Consider the following 17159-nt stretch of genomic DNA (forward strand, 5'->3'; position numbering starts at 1 on the left):
AGAGAGATATAATATATTATACATACTAGTATATTCCTTGAGAATTTGTTGGGGTTGACTATGGGTAAGGTACAGGGTGTGAGGATGTTTTGGTGGGTAAGTTGTGTCAGCACTTCTATGGTGACTATACATATTTAATACGGCCCTGTCGAGGCCCCCTATAGCTGCATATGCATTATTCACACCAGTCTATGAGAGGGAACACCGCTCTGGAGATAGGTGACTGACACAGAAACCCATGATGTTCACAGACCGAACATTGAACGCAAAACAACACGGGAAGGTGATTGCAACGTAACATGGAAGTCATTCTTCATGCAGGTGCAGTGGTGGAAAAAGTACCCGATTGTCAAACTTGAGTAAAAGTCAAGATAATTTAATAGAAAAAAGTGAGTCACCCAGTAAAATATTACTTTGGTAAAAGTTTAAAAGTATTTGGTTTTTATACTTAAGTATCAACATCAAATGTAATTGCTAAAATATACTTAAGTATCAAAAGTAAAAAGATAAATAATTTCAAATTCCTTATATTAAGCAAACCAGATGGTACAATGTGTTTTTTAAATTTACGAATAGCCAGATACTCAACAACAACACTTACTTTGCAAAGGAAGCGTTTGTGTCCAGTGAGTCCGCCAGATCATAGGCAGTAGAGATGACCAGGTGTGTTCTCTGTTTAGTGAGTCCGCCAGATCATAGGCAGTAGAGATGACCAGGTGTGTTCTCTGTTTAGTGAGTCCGCCAGATCATAGGCAGTAGAGATGACCAGGTGTGTTCTCTGTTTAGTGAGTCCGCCAGATCATAGGCAGTAGAGATGACCAGGTGTGTTCTCTGTTTAGTGAGTCCGCCAGATCATAGGCAGTAGAGATGACCAGGTGTGTTCTCTGTTTAGTGAGTCCGCCAGATCATAGGCAGTAGAGATGACCAGGTGTGTTCTCTGTTTAGTGAGTCCGCCAGATCATAGGCAGTAGAGATGACCAGGTGTGTTCTCTGTTTAGTGAGTCCGCCAGATCATAGGCAGTAGAGATGACCAGGTGTGTTCTCTTAATAACTGTGTGAATTTGACAATTTTCCTGTCCTGCTAAGCATTCAAAATATAACTTTTAGGTGCCAGGGAAAATGTATGGAGTAAAAAGTACATCATATTCTTTAGGAATGTAGTGAAGTAAAAATAAAAGTTGTCCAAAATATAGGTAGTAAGGTACAGATGCACCCAAAAACGACTTAAGTAGTACTTTAAAGCATATTTACTTAATTATGTAATTTACACTACTGTGCAGGTGGATGGGACAGATCAATTATGGGAGGTCAGCATTGGGTCTGCTGTGTACATGAATTTTTTTATTTCACCTTTATTTAACCAGGTAGGCTAGTTGAGAACAAGTTCTCATTTGCAACTGCGACCTGGCCAAGATAAAGCAAAGCAGTTTGACACATACAACAACACAGAGTTACACATGGAATAAACAAACATACAATCAATAATACAGTAGGAAAATCTATATACACTGAGTGCAAATGAGGTAGGATAAGAGAGGTAAGGCAATAAATAGGCCACGGTGGCAAAGTAATTACAATATAGCAATTAAACACTGGAATGGTAGGATGTGCAGAGGATGCATGTGTGTAACAGTATAACTTGAGTCCGTCCCCTCGCCCATACCCGGGCTTGAACCAGGGACCCTCTGCACACATCAACAACAGTCATCCACAAAGCATTGTTACCCATCGCTCCACAAAAGCCACAGCCCTTGCAGAGCAAGGGGAACCACTACTTCAAGGTCTCAGAGCAAGTGACTTCACCAATTGAAACGCTATTTAGCGCGAACACCGCTAACTAGCTAGCCATTTCACATCCGTTACATGTGCAAGTTGAGATACTGGGGTGCAAAGGAGCAAGATAAATAAATAAATACAGTATGGGGATGAGGTAGATTGGATGGGCAATTTACAGATGAGCTATGTACAGGTGCAGTGATCTGTGAGCTGCTCTGACAGCTGGTGCTAGTGAGGGAGATATGAATCTCCAGCTTCAGAGATTTTTGCAGTTCGTTCCAGTCATTGGCAGCAGAAAACTGGAAGGAGAGGCAGCTTTGGGGGTGACCAGTGAGATATACCTGCTGGAGCGTGTGCGGGGATGCTGCTATGGTGACCAGTGAGCTGAGATAAGGCGGGGCTTTACCTAGCAAAGATTTATAGATGACCTGGAGCCAGTGGGTTTGGCGACGAGTATGAAGCGGGGGCCAGCCAATGACAGCATACAGGTTGCAGTGGTGGGTAGTATATGGGGCTTTGGTGATGAAACGGATGGCACTGTGATAGACTGCATCCAATTTGTTGAGTAGAGAGTTGGAGGCTATTTTGTAAATGACATCGCCAATGTCGAGGATCGGTAGGATGGTCAGTTTTACGAGGGTATGTTTGGCAGCATGAGTGAAGGATGCTTTGTTGCGAAATAGGAAGCCGATTCTAGATTTCATTTTGGATTGGAGATGTTTAATGTGAGTCTGGAAGGAGAGTTTACAGTCTAACCAGACACCTAGGTATTTGTAGTTGTCCACATATTCTAAGTCAGAACCGTCCAGAGTAGTGATGCTGGACGGGCGGGCAAGTGTGGGCTCTTGCATCATTGAGGAAACTATTCTCTCCTAGAGCAGCAAAAACATTGCTGGGCAGTTCAGATATTGCCACCAGAATTAGCTACACACTGTTGTTGTCTGAGTATTTTGTGTCTGAGTATTTCATATGGACCCAATGCTTTTCCAATGGGAGTCATCAGTTAATGAGATGGTCCACCTTTTGATGGCGGCAAATCGTCTGAAAATAGTTGTCTTGAGTTGTACTTTTGATGGACAATGATGTACGTCATATACGATTCCATCCGTATTTGTGCGTCTCAGGCTGAAATTGCTGAAATAAAGGACCAGAGGCGATGTCATTGCCCCAGAGAAGTCAGTAGAAAAGGGGAGCTTACATTGAAGGCAGAAATCACAAGGACTCTCACGTTTATCGCAAGAGAGTCATCACATTTGAGCTGACAAATTGGCTGAGAAGCATTCCTTTGTCCAACTAGATGACAAATCGGAGTGCAAATAAAGTTGAGTTTGGCATTCAATATTCTGCTCTAAAACATCTTTTGCATTACTCATTGGAAATGTTATCAAAAAACATGTATTTTCCTTGCTGTGCCTCATGATGTTCTTGGTCATAACAAGCTTATGAACATGTCAGAACTCTCTCAATTGTTGTTAAAAATGACTTGTGTTACTTTTGATCATGGCCTGATATTTGAAAACCGCATGAAAAGCATATCCATGAGCATACTTCCATCCCAAGGAACATTTCTAGAAATACATTACATACAGTTGAAGTCAGAAGTTTACATACACCTTAGCCAAATACATTTAAACTCAGTTTTTCACAATTCCTGACATTTAATCCTAGTTAAAATTCCCCGTCTTAGGTCAGTTAGGATCACCACTTTATTTTAAGAATGTGAAATATCAGAATAATAGTAGAGAATTATTTATTTCAGCTTAATTTCTTTCATCACATTCCCAGTAGGTCAGAAGTTTATATACTAATTAAGTGTATTTGGTAGCATTGCCGTTAAATTGTTTAACTTTGGGCAAACGTTTCGGGTAGCCTTCCACAAGCTTCCCACAATAAGTTGGGTGAATTTTGGCCCATTTCTCCTGACAAAGCTGGTGTAACTGAATCAGGTTTGTAGGTCTCCTTGCTCACACACGCTTATTCAGTTCTGCCCACTAATTTTCTATGGGATTGATGTCAGGGCTTTGTGATGGCCACCCCAATACCTTGACTTTGTTGTCCTTAAGCCATTTTGCCACAACTTTGGAAGTATACTTGTCGTCATTGTCCATTTGGAAGACCCATTTGCGACCAAGCTGATGTCTTGAAATGTTGCTTCAATGTATCCACGTAATTTTCCTTCCTCATGTTGCCATCTATTTTGTGAAGTGCACCAGTCCTGCCTGCAGCAAAGCACTTCCACAACATGATGCTGCCACCCCCGTGCTTCACGGTTGGGATGGTGTTCTTCGGCTTACAAGCCTCCCCTTTTCCTCCAACCATAACGATGGTCATTATGGCCAAACAGTTCTATTTTAGTTTCATCAGACAAGAGGACATTTCTCCAAAAAGTACGATCTTTGTCCCCATGTGCAGTTGCAAACCGTAGTCTGGCTTTTTCATGGTGGTTTTGGAGCAGTGGCTTCTTCCTTGCTGAACGGCCTTTGAGGTTATGCCAATATAGGACTAGTTTTACTGTGGATATAGATACTTTTTTACTCGTTTCCTCCAGTATCTTCACAAGGTCCTTTGCTGTTGTTCTGGGATTGATTTGCACTTTTCGCACCAAAGTACGTTCATCTCTAGAAGACAGAAGGCGTCTCCTTCCTGAGCTGTATGATGGCTGCGTGGTCCCATGGTGTTTATACTGGCATACTATTGTTTGTACAGATGAACGTGGTACCTTTAAGCGTTTGGAAATTGCTCCCAAGGATGAACCAGACTTGTGGAGGTCTACAATTTTTTTTCTGAGGTCTTGGCTGATTTCTTTTGATTTTGCCATGATGTCAAGCAAAGAGGCACTGAGTTTGAAGGTAGGCCTTGAAATACATCCACAGGTACTTGGGGATGTATTTCAAGGCTGTTTAAAGGCACAGCCAAATTAGTGTATGTAAACTTTTGACCCACTGGAATTGAGATACAGTGAATTATAAGTGAAATAATCTGTCTGTAAACAATTGTTGGAAAAATTACTGTGTCCTAACCGACTTGCCAAAATTATAGTTTGTTAAAAATACATTTGTGGAGTGGTTGAAAAACGAGTTTTAATGACTCCAACCTAAGTGTATGCAAACTTGCGACTTCAACTGTACATCTCACAGCATTTCTGGACAAAAATGATCATACAACATCACAGTTATGCTTAGAACATTGTGAGAGCTTCTGAAAGCATTATCTGGAAAGCCATTCTGCAATTGAAAGAATCCTGGCCTCAGCCCATTTCTTTGAACAATAGGGCAACCGGTTGATAATTTTTGAGACTATAGTTGTATGCTCAAAACAGGGCACTTTCATCCAAGGCCATACACTTCTCCCAGTGGTGTTGGGCCTCAGTCAGAAGGCAACCATTTCTTCGGGCCACAAATTAATGATGCCTCTGTTGAAAGCTTGAGATTTTCTCTTCTACTACACAACAGGAGCCTTATTAGAGTTCAAACTTAGCCCCTGAAAGCAAGAATAGGAGCTGCAAACACACATCTTGTTCTGGGCTACACGCATCCAATTTAATATGTCATATTTAGCATTGAAGTACATTTTACAGGTAAAGGTGACATTGGATGAAAAACTGTTCCAGGAGTACTACTCTGCCCTTGGAGAAGATTTCAAGCACCACATAATACGCAACACTGATGGTAAAGGTTAGGTAGCTGTTTTCCCCCTTCTTATAAGTCACAACTGAAATCAAAAGCAGACAGTCTGCCAGAATAGCTCCTTTACTGAAGCCTGAAGAACAGTAATGATCTCCCACAGTGTAGTTGCCACGGTGTTTAGTTTTGGGTAATCAGTTCATAATCTGTCAAAAATAATAATGTTGAGAACAAAGGACATTTGCATGATGTCATCAGAGTGAATGCTTGGGTGGTGTTATTGTGTTAATACTTGACTGTAACCCTACTGGCATTTTCCCATGGATACAAGCCCAGAAACCATTCAAATGGGATAGCATCACCTAGCTTTAGCCGTAGCTTTGTGCATGCTGGTGTTTCATTAATTAATGCTTTATACAAGAGTCATACTCAAAATAAGTCTAAAGAAATTGCTTAGATGGAACTTTGTGTCATTGTGGCATGACTATGAACACTGCCAAATCTTGAGAAATTGAGTTGAGATTAATAAACAGACACCTACTCATTCAAAGATTTTTCTTTATTTTTACTATTTTATACATTTCATAGTTTGGATATCACATATGGAATCATGTAGATCATGTTTGTAGGAGCTGGATAGTTCTTTTCCACACGTTGAGCAGACAGAAAATATTTACACAAGAAGCAATCTAATATCACACAGTCAAAACTCTCCGTCGTTTAGTTAAGTTCACCATTCTGCGATTCTCACTGTTAATAAACAACGGCTCTTTATGTCATCATTTGATCTGATCAGTCAACGCCAATTCACATTCACACGTTCAATTTTCAAATTATTGCGCTAACTTGAAATGTAACAGTTCATTTGCTAGATTTTAAACAGAGAAACATAATGATGAGAACTCCAAAGAAACATTTGGAACATATTGGAAATGTAACTAGGGTTTATTGACTGAGAGTACTTTAACAAAAACAAAGGAATTCATAAGGCTTTTTCTTGCACAATACAGGTTCAGTGGACCCACTTATTGTATGGGATGACTTTAGAGGCCATTCAAATAAATATTCATCCCAAAAAAACAAAAATGGTATTGGTCAATGGAGAAAAGACTTACAACAGAAATAGAAAACCTAACATTACACATCAATGGTATTGATAAATGTATTACAGAAATCTAATCTAATCTAGACACAAAACAAATTAATTTAATCAGGAAAGATCAAGTTTCACTTATGTAAAGAAAACTGAGCAAATTGGATGGAGAACAACAATATATATTATCACACAAAAAATGACCTACAGAAAATAGTTAAACATTGGAGAAATCCTTCTCACCAAGGGAGATTTTGAACGAGGAAGTAAAATATTGTAAATATATGTTCTATTGTCAAGTTCATGCAACCTTGCTTCACGATGAGTTGTGATATCCTTCTACTATAAAAAAAAAACTATGTGACAAAAAACAAGATTCTTGGGAAAGTCTAATTACACAAAATTAATTATCGATGCAATTGATTCATTTCAGATGGGTAAAACCCCTAGCCTCGATGACATTCCAATAGAGAGAGAAACATTTCATGAACTACTGAAAGATCCATTACTATCATGTTTTAATTACTCATATATAAATGGAAAACTGTCAGACACAAAAAAAGAGGGACCGATGTCTCTCCTACTGAAGCAGGAACCACCAGGGGGCAGTACAAAGTACAAAATTGGAGGCACCCCACCATTCAATGTGGCAAAGCAAAAATATTGACAACCTGTATCAAATTTATCAGAAATACAGTGTAGACATTGTTAATGTTGTAAATAACTATTGTAGCTGGAAGCAGCAGATTTTTATGGAATATCTACATAAGCATACAGAGGCTCATTATCAGCAACCATCACTCCTGTGTTCCAATGGCACGTTGTGCTAGCTAATCCAACTTTATCAATTTAAAAGGTAAATTGATCATTAGAAAAACCTTTTGCAATTATGTTAGCACAGCTGAACACTGCTGTGGCATTTAAAGAAGCAATAAAACAGGCCTTCTTTAGACTAGTTGAGTATCTGGAGCATCAGCATTTGTGGGTTCAATTACAGGCTCAAAATGGCCAGAAACAAAGAACTTTCTTCTGAAACTCATAAGTCTATTCTTGTTCTGAGAAATGAAGGCTATTCCATGCGAGAAATTGCCAAGAAACTGAAGATCTGGTACAACGCTGTGTACTACTCTCTCCACAGCACAGCGCAAACTGTCCCTAACCAGAATAGAAAGGAGTGGGAGGCCTAGGCGCACAACTCAGCAAGAGGACAAGTACATTAGAGTGTTGAGTTTGACAAACAAATGCCTCACAAGTCCTCAAGTGTATATTATTTGCAATAATTCGTCTCTTGACCAATCACATCGAACTTTTCACACCAGATCTTTTTCAGAGCTAATCTGATTGGGTAAAATACCAATTAGTGAAAAAAAGATCCGAATTGGGCTGCCTGTGTAAATGTAGCCTAAGAGAGGCACATCCACTGTTCAAAATAGAGCCTTTTGCCATTATACATATTTAAAACCAACCATTTCAGGTGGCGTGACAATGAAACCCTATTTAAAGTGTCCTCCTTTTAAAATTAAGCCATACAGAGTTGGTTCCAATTCCAATTTCACCCTCCAGAAGAGGCAGAACCAATATTACAGCTAAACTCCAATATACTTGTCACGATCGTTTAGAGAAGGATTGGACCGAGGTGCAGCGTGGGTGGGGTGCATTTTACTTTTATTTGATGAACACCAAAATATAAACGACCGTAACGTTCTGCAGGCTACACAGTAACTATACAAAATCAAGATCCCACAAAATAAGGTGGGAAAAAAGGCTGCCTATGTATGATCCCCAATCAGAGACAACGATAGACAGCTGCCTCTGATTGGGAACCATACCAGGCCAAACAAAGAAATAGGAAAACTAGAATGCCCACCCAAATCACACCCCGACCTAACCAAATAGAGAAATAAAAAGTCCTTCTAAGGTCAGGGCGTGACAATACCGATAGAAGAAAGACCCATTTATTGGAAAACAAATGTATAAGGAAGGTAATCATTATGAATGATATTGTAAATAAGGATGGTAGAATTGTCACAATAACAATTAACAAAGTTGTATGGAAATGTACAGTATGTTCAATACAAAAGTAAAACAACTCATCACATCTCTGCCACAAAAAATGGAAGAAGCAATTACTCAAAAGAGAAAGGAATGAATTGGTTTGTCTGCCTCCAATGAAAAACCATGCATGGCTTAAAATTGCTAAACTCCTATTATTGGTTGTTATAGCTTCTAACCTTCTCACTCACCACTATTCATTCAAAATAAATCATGGCATTATCAGGATTCATTTAGAAGTGTTCAGGGACTAGACAAAGTGCTTTCATTTCTAAACTGTAAAACAGATATGCATGAAAATACCCTCAAAAAGGTGACATCCTGTTCTGTTGCTGATGTAATATCCAAAATGTAGAGCCAAATTGTACATTTCTGCTTCACTGTCCAAATACAAATGCCTCATCCTTTTTATAAGTGAGACTGCCCTCTAGTGTTTATTACTGAAGGTACAGCATCACATGGCTGTAATGTTCAAGAGACAAATGGAACTGTACAGTCTGAGAGTCTGAGGATAGTTTAATACCTATAGGTCATGCAACTATGTGTGAGGGGGTGGGTGGGGGGTCAGGGATGAAATATTATTTAAAAGGGGCAATCAGGGATTGGTACATCCATTTTAGGACTTGTATATAACTTATAAATTGGCTTGTGATTTTATTTAATCTGTCTTACCACATCAGGACAAAAAATAGAACAATTTCCAGAAGCTGAAAATGACCCAGTTCTTCCATGGCACACTGTTGGGGCGAATGACTCTGAACTTAGTCCCAAGTCGTTATATATATAATTTTTTTCTTGTGCATTTTGCTATTTTGCTATTTTCCTCATGACTCCTGCATGCTTTGTTGACTACAAACTTTCTTTAACCAACCGTGGGACAGACTATGTTTGTTCCCACAATTGGGACTATGACTCTCTATTGGTTATACAGACTTTTGGCCTCCCATCCTATTCTAACCACCTCTCGCCGGCTTTGATTTCATGTTGCCTGATGTAATTGCTGTACAATACGATCTTGTTGCCATCTGATGCACATTCAGATGTCATAAATCAGCACTGCAGAGCTCTCCCTGTACTATGCCGTGCCTTGATTGTATTACTGTGTATGATATCTGGAAATGTGCATGTACACCCTGGCCCATCTACCGTTGCTAGCCCCAATTCTGACTTGTGCTCTGATATCTGCTTCACTGATTTCTGCTCTCGTAAAAGCATGTGTTTTCTGCACATTAACGCTAGAAGCTTATTACCTAAAATGGCTCAATTGAAAGTGTGGGTTCACAGCTCCAATGTGTTGGTCATTACTGAGACGTGGTTAAGGAAGAGTGCTTTGAATACTTTACATCAACAACATAGCTCAAGCAGTAGGAATCTCTCTCATCCATTTATATGCAGATGATACAGTCTTATAATCAGCTGGCCCCTGCCCAGATTTGGTGTTAAATGCACTACAAACAAGCTCTCTCTACCCTTAATATTTTTCTGAATACCTCAAAAACAAAGATCATGCCTCTCTCCCCACAGGTGTGATTACTAACTCTGAGGGTTTTAGAGCTTGAGGTAGTCACCTCATACAAGTAATTGGGAGTATGGCTAGACGGTACACTGTCCTTTTCTCAGCACATATCAAAGCTGCAGGCTTTGCTAAAGTTAAATCTAGACTTGGTTTCCTCTATCGTAATCGCTCCTCTTTCACCCCAGCTGCCAAAATAACCCTGATTCAGATGACCATCCTACCCATGCTAGATTACAGAAACATAATTTATAGATCGGCAGGTACTGTAAGGGTGCTCTCGAGGGCTAGATGTTCTTTACCATTCGGCCATCAGATTTGCCACCAATGTTCCTTATAGGACACATCACTGCACTCTATACTCCTCTGTAAAATGGTCATCTCTGTACACTCGTCGCAAGACCCACTGGTTGATGCTTATTTCTAAAACCCTCTTAGGCCTCACTCCCCCTATCTGAGATATCTACTGCAGCCCTCATCCTCCACATACAATACCCATTCTGCCAGTCACATTCTGTTAAAAGTCCCCAAAGCACACACATCCTTGGGTCGCTTGTCTTTTCAGTTTGCTGCAGTTAGCGACTGGAACGAGCTCCAACAAACACTCAAACTGGACAGTTTTATCTCAATCTCTTCATTCAAAGGCGCAATCATGGACACTCTTACTGACAGCTGTGGCTGCTTTGCGTGGTGTATTGTTGTCTCTACCTTCTTGCCCTTTGTGCTGTTGTCTGTGCCCAATAATGAATGTACCATGCTTTGTGCTGCTACCATGTTGTGTTCCTACCATGTTGTTGTAATGTTGTGTTGCCACCATGATGTGTTGTCATGTGTTGCTGCCTTGCTATGTTGTTGTCTTAGGTCTCTCTTTATGTAGTGTTGTGTTGTCTCTCCTGTCGTGATGTGTGTTTTTCCCCATATTTATATATATATATATATATATTTTTTATCCCAGCCCCCGTCCCCACAGGAGGCCTTTTGCCTTTTGGTAGGCTGTCATTGTAAATAAGAATTTGTTCTAAACTGATTTGCCTAGTGAAATAAAGGTTAAATAAAAAATAAAAAAATAAAATGGCCTGCAAACTCACCAGACATGTCACCCATTGGGCATGTTTGGGATGCTCTTGATCGACACGTACGACAGCATGTTCCAGTTCCCACCAGTATCCAGCAACTTCGCACAGCCATTGAAGAGGAGTGGGAGAACATTCAATGGGCCACAATCAACAGCCTGATTAACTCAATGTGTAGGAGATGTGTCGTGCTACATGAGGCAAATGGTGGTCACAACAGATACAGACTGGTTCTGATCCACACCCCTACTTTTTTTAAAGGAATCTATGACCAACTGATGCATATCTGTATTCCCAGTCATGTGAAATCCATAGATTAGGGTCTAATGAATTTACTTCAATTGACTGATTTCCTTATATGAACTGTAACTCACTAAAATCTTTGAAATTGTTGCATGTTGCAACAACAACATTTTATTCAGTATATTTAGGTCAGTGAGCATACAGTGCCTTGCGAAAGTATTCGGCCCCCTTGAACTTTGCGACCTTTTGCCACATTTCAGGCTTCAAACATAAAGATATAAAACTGTATTTTTTTGTGAAGAATCAACAACAAGTGGGACACAATCATGAAGTGGAACGACATTTTTTGGATATTTCAAACTTTTTTAACAAATCAAAAACTGACAAATTGTGCGCGCAAAATTCAGCCCCCTTAAGTTAATACTTTGTAGCGCCACTTTTTGCTGCGATTACAGCTGTAAGTCGCTTGGGGTATGTCTCTATCAGTTTTGCACATCGAGAGACTGAAATTTTTTCCCATTCCTCCTTGCAAAACAGCTCGAGCTCAGTGAGGTTGGATGGAGAGCATTTGTGAACAGCAGTTTTCAGTTCTTTCCACAGATTCTCGATTGGATTCAGGTCTGGACTTTGACTTGGCCATTCTAACACCTGGATATGTTTATTTTTGAACCATTCCATTGTAGATTTTGCTTTATGTTTTGGATTATTGTCTTGTTGGAAGACAAATCTCCGTCCCAGTCTCAGGTCTTTTGCAGACTCCATCAGGTTTTCTTCCAGAATGGTCCTGTATTTGGCTCCATCCATCTTCCCATCAATTTTAACCATCTTCCCTGTCCCTGCTGAAGAAAAGCAGGCCCAAACCATGATGCTGCCACCACCATGTTTGACAGTGGGTATGGTGTGTTCAGGGTGATGAGCTGTGTTGCTTTTACGCCAAACATAACATTTTGCATTGTTGCCAAAAAGTTCCATTTTGGTTTCATCTGACCAGAGCACCTTCTTCCACATGTTTGGTGTGTCTCCCAGGTGGCTTGTGGCAAACTTTGAACGACACTTTTTATGGATATCTTTAAGAAATGGCTTTCTTCTTGCCACTCTTCCATAAAGGCCAGATTTGTGCAATATACGACTGATTGTTGTCCTATGGACAGAGTCTCCCACCTCAGCTGTAGATCTCTGCAGTTCATCCAGAGTGATCATGGGCCTCTTGGCTGCATCTCTGATCAGTCTTCTCCTTGTATGAGCTGAAAGTTTAGAGGGACGGCCAGGTCTTGGTAGATTTGCAGTGGTCTGATACTCCTTCCATTTCAATATTATCGCTTGCACAGTGCTCCTTGGGATGTTTAAAGCTTGGGAAATCTTTTTGTATCCAAATCCGGCTTTAAACTTCTTCACAACAGTATCTCGGACCTGCCTGGTGTGTTCCTTGTTCTTCATGATGCTCTCTGCGCTTTTAACGGACCTCTGAGACTATCACAGTGCAGGTGCATTTACACACAGGTGGATTGTATTTATCATCATTAGTCATTTAGGTCAACATTGGATCATTCAGAGATCCTCACTGAACTTCTGGAGAGAGTTTGCTGCACTGAAAGTAAAGGGGCTGAATAATTTTGCACGCCCAATTTGTCAGTTTTTGATTTGTTAAGAAAGTTTGAAATATCCAATAAATGTCATTCCACTTCATGATTGTGTCCCACTTGTTGTTGATTCTTCACAAAAAAATACAGTTTTATATCTTTATGTTTGAAGCCTGAAATGTGGCAAAAGGTCGCAAAGTTCAAGGGGGCCGAATACTTTCGCAAGGCACTGTATATTGTATTTGCTGCACCCAAACATGTATAGTATGTAGAGAGGAACACCCAGTTAAATATACAAACATCACAAGTGTTCTTGACAGAAGTGAATGAGGGTAAGGTGATATGACATCAAAAGACATGACGTGGGTGTTTGGTTTCGGCATATTCTCTCATTGCATTATAAGTATGTTGCAGATTTTAAAAAGTAAGAGGTTAGCATGTTTTGTTATAGCCTCAAACCTTCTCACTCACCATTATTCATTCAAAAGAAATCATGGTATTATCAGGATTCAGTTAGAAGTGTTCAGGAACTAGATAAAGTGCTTTAATTTCTAACCTGTAAATCAGACATGCATGAAAATACCCTCAAAAATGTGACATCCTGTTCTGTTGCCTCATGAGACATTTGATCTAAAATCCAAAATGCAAAGCCAAATTGTACATTTCTGCTTCACTGTCCAAATACATATTTGTATTTATTTGATTTTATTTTACCTTTATTTAACCAGGTAGGCAAGTTGAGAACAAGTTCTCATTTACAATTGCGACCTGGCCAAGATAAAGCAAAGCAGTTCGACAGATAAAACGACACAGAGTTACACATGGAGTAAAAACAAACATACAGTCAATAATGCAGTATAAACAAGTCTATATACAATGTGAGCAAATGAGGTGAGAAGGGAGGTAAAGGCAAAAAAGGCCATGATGGCAAAGTAAATACAATATAGCAAGTAAAATACTGGAATGGTAGTTTTGCAATGGAAGAATGTGCAAAGTAGAAATAAAAAAATAATGGGGTGCAAAGGAGCAAAATAAATAAATAAATAAAAATTAAATACAGTTGGGAAAGAGGTAGTTGTTTGGGCTAAATTATAGGTGGGCTATGTACAGGTGCAGTAATCTGTGAGCTGCTCTGACAGTTGGTGCTTAAAGCTAGTGAGGGAGATAAGTGTTTCCAGTTTCAGAGATTTTTGTGGTTCGTTCCAGTCATTGGCAGCAGAGAACTGGAAGGAGAGGCGGAAAGAATTGGTTTTGGGGGTGACTAGAGAGATATACCTGCTGGAGCGTGTGCTACAGGTGGGAGGTGCTATGGTGACCAGCGAGCTGAGATAAGGGGGGACTTTACCTAGCAGGGTCTTGTAGATGACATGGAGCCAGTGGGTTTGGCGACGAGTATGAAGCGAGGGCCATATTGAGGAGAGTGTATCTGCCTCATCCTTTTTATAAGTGAGAATGCCCTTATACTGAAGGTACAGCCTCACATGGCTCAAATAGTCAAGAGACACTGAACAAATGGAACTGTGCAGTCTGAGAGTCTGAGGATAGTTTAATATCTATAGGTCATACAACTGTGTGTGAGGGGGGGTCAAGGATTACAGTTTTTTACATCACTAACATCCTTTTGTCCAATCTGTAGTCACATTTTCAAAACTGTAAACACAATTAGCACAACATTAGCACACAACAACGTCTGTTGTGGACCATACCTTTAACACAATTCATGTTGTTAACACAGAATATGCAGTGAATTAACACATTTCTAAAATGCTTAAATTTTCTTTACATACAAGCTTACCCAATACCAAAGTTATGGATCTTTTTTTGTCTTATTTACAAATGCTTGCACAGAGCATGCCAGAAATGAAGATCTAATGTTCAAAATCTTAAATATAGTATAAAGCTTCTACTTCTGCAACAACAGCATCTCAAAAGCTATATTGAAACAGCTGATAAGCATTTTTGAATGAACAGATCATTGAAACATTGAGAAATAGCTGATTTACTGTAAGTTGTGTAAGATAGACCAACCACAGCTGATTCCAATCTCAATCAAAGACATAGCCAGGTGTTGAAGTTCTTTCAATTACAAGGACATACACAGTAAAAAGGGGACTCTTTGGATTTATTTTGTTCAGTGTGTATACAGAATAATACAGAGGAGCAGAGAGAGAAAACAATGTCTGGACCAGGGAGAGGAGTAGCTGGACCAGGGAGAGGAGTAGCTTGACCAGGCACAGGAGTAGTTGGACCAGGGAGAGGAGTAATTGGACCAGGGAGAGGAGTATCTGAACCAGGGAGAGGAGCAACTTGACCAGGGAGAGGAGTAGTTGGACCAGTGACAGGAGAAGCTTGACCAGGCACAGGAGTAGTTGGACCTGGGAGAGGAGTAGTTGGACCAGGCAGAGGAGTAGTTGGACCAGGCAGAGGAGTAGTTGGACCAGTGAGAGGAGTAGTTGGACCAGGGAGAGGAGTAGTTGGACCAGGCAGAGGAGTAGTTGGACCAGGGAGAGGAGTAGCTTGACCAGGCACAGGAGTAGTTGGACTAGTCCCCGAAAGGTTGCAAGATCAAATCCCTGAGCCTACAAGGTAAAAATCTGTCCTTCTGCCCTTGACCAAAGCAGTTAACCCACTGTTCCTAGGCTGTCATTGAAATAGGAATTTGTTCTTAACTGACTTGCCTGACTTGCCTAGTTAAATAAAGGTAAAAGAATAATGTTTGATCCATGTTTTGTGCTGCTTCCATGTTGTTATTATCATGTTGTGTTGTGACCATGGTGTTGTCGCCTTGCTATGTTGTTGTCTTAGGTCTCTCTTTATGTAATGTTGTGTTGTCTCTCTTGTTGTGAAATTGTCACGCCTTGGTCTTAGTGTTTTGTGTTTTCGTTATATATTTGGTCAGGCCAGGGTGTGACAGGGGTTTACGTGTTGTATTTCGTATTGGGGTTTGTTGTATTTGGGATCGCGGCTGATTAGGGGTGTTGTATAGGCTTGGCTGCCTGAGGCGGTTCTCAATCAGCTGTCAGGTGATTCTCGTTGCCTCTGATTGGGAACCGTATTTAGGTAGCCTGAGTTTCACTTTGTATTTCGTGGGTGATTGTTCCTGTCTCTGTGTAGTTTCACCAGATAGGCTGTAATTAGGTTTCACGTTCCGTTTGTTGTTTTTGTATTTATTAGTTATTTTCATGTATCGTCACCATTCATTCATTACAGAATCACCCACCACATACGGACCGAGCAGCGTGGTAACAGGCAGCGACAGCAGGAGCAGCGAAAGGAGGACGTTATCGACAGCAATAGCATGGAGTATACGACGTGGGAAGAAATCGACAGGTGGGCGGCCGACCCAGAGAGGAACAGTGCGAAGAAGGCTATAGGTGAATGGAGTTGGAGAAACAGACACGGCGGCGCAGAGCGAAACCCGAGAGTCACCCCAAAAAATGTATTGGGGGGGGGCTCAGAGGGAGAGTGGCTGAGTCAGGAGATGGACCTGAGCCAACTCTCCTTGTTTATCGTGAGGAGCCAAGGAGGAGACCAGAACCAGAGCCGGTGTTAGAGGTGAGCGAAGATGAGACTGTGAAGGAGTTAATGGGGAAAGTGGAGTGGAGAGTAATGAGGGAGTTGCTAGCTTGGTGCTATAGATATCATATTCGTCCGACGGATCGTGTCAGGGATTTGATGGCACCTGAGTTAGCACTCCATACTCGTCCTGAGGTGCGTGTTAGTCGACTGGTGAAGTTGGTGCCAGCCTCACGCACCAGGCCTCCTGTGCACATCCCTAGCCTTGCACATCCTGTGCCACCTCCACAGTCCTCCGGTAGCAGCTCCCCGCACCAGGCTTCCTGTGCGTGTCCTCGCTCCAGTATCACCAGTGCCCGCACCACGCATCAGGCCTACAGTGCGCCTCGCCTCTCCTGCTCTGTCGGAGTCTCCCGCCTGTTCAGCACAGCCAGAGCCATCCTTCCCTCCTGCGCTGTCGGAGTCTCCCGCCTGTTCAGCGCAGCCAGCGTTTTCCTCCTCTCCTGCGCTGTCGGAGTCTCCCGCCTATTCAGCGCTATCAGAGCCTCCCGCCTGTTCAGCGCAGCCAGCGTTTTCCTCCTCTCCTGCGCTGTCGGAGTCTCCCGCCTATTCAGCGCTATCAGAGCCTTCTCTCTCTACAGCGCTGCCGGAGCCTCCTGCCTGTTTGAAGCAGCCAGAGCTGCCAGTCTG

Source organism: Oncorhynchus kisutch, linkage group LG2 (genome assembly GCF_002021735.2).
Source record: "Oncorhynchus kisutch isolate 150728-3 linkage group LG2, Okis_V2, whole genome shotgun sequence".
In the NCBI taxonomy this organism is placed as follows: Eukaryota; Metazoa; Chordata; class Actinopteri; order Salmoniformes; family Salmonidae; genus Oncorhynchus; species Oncorhynchus kisutch.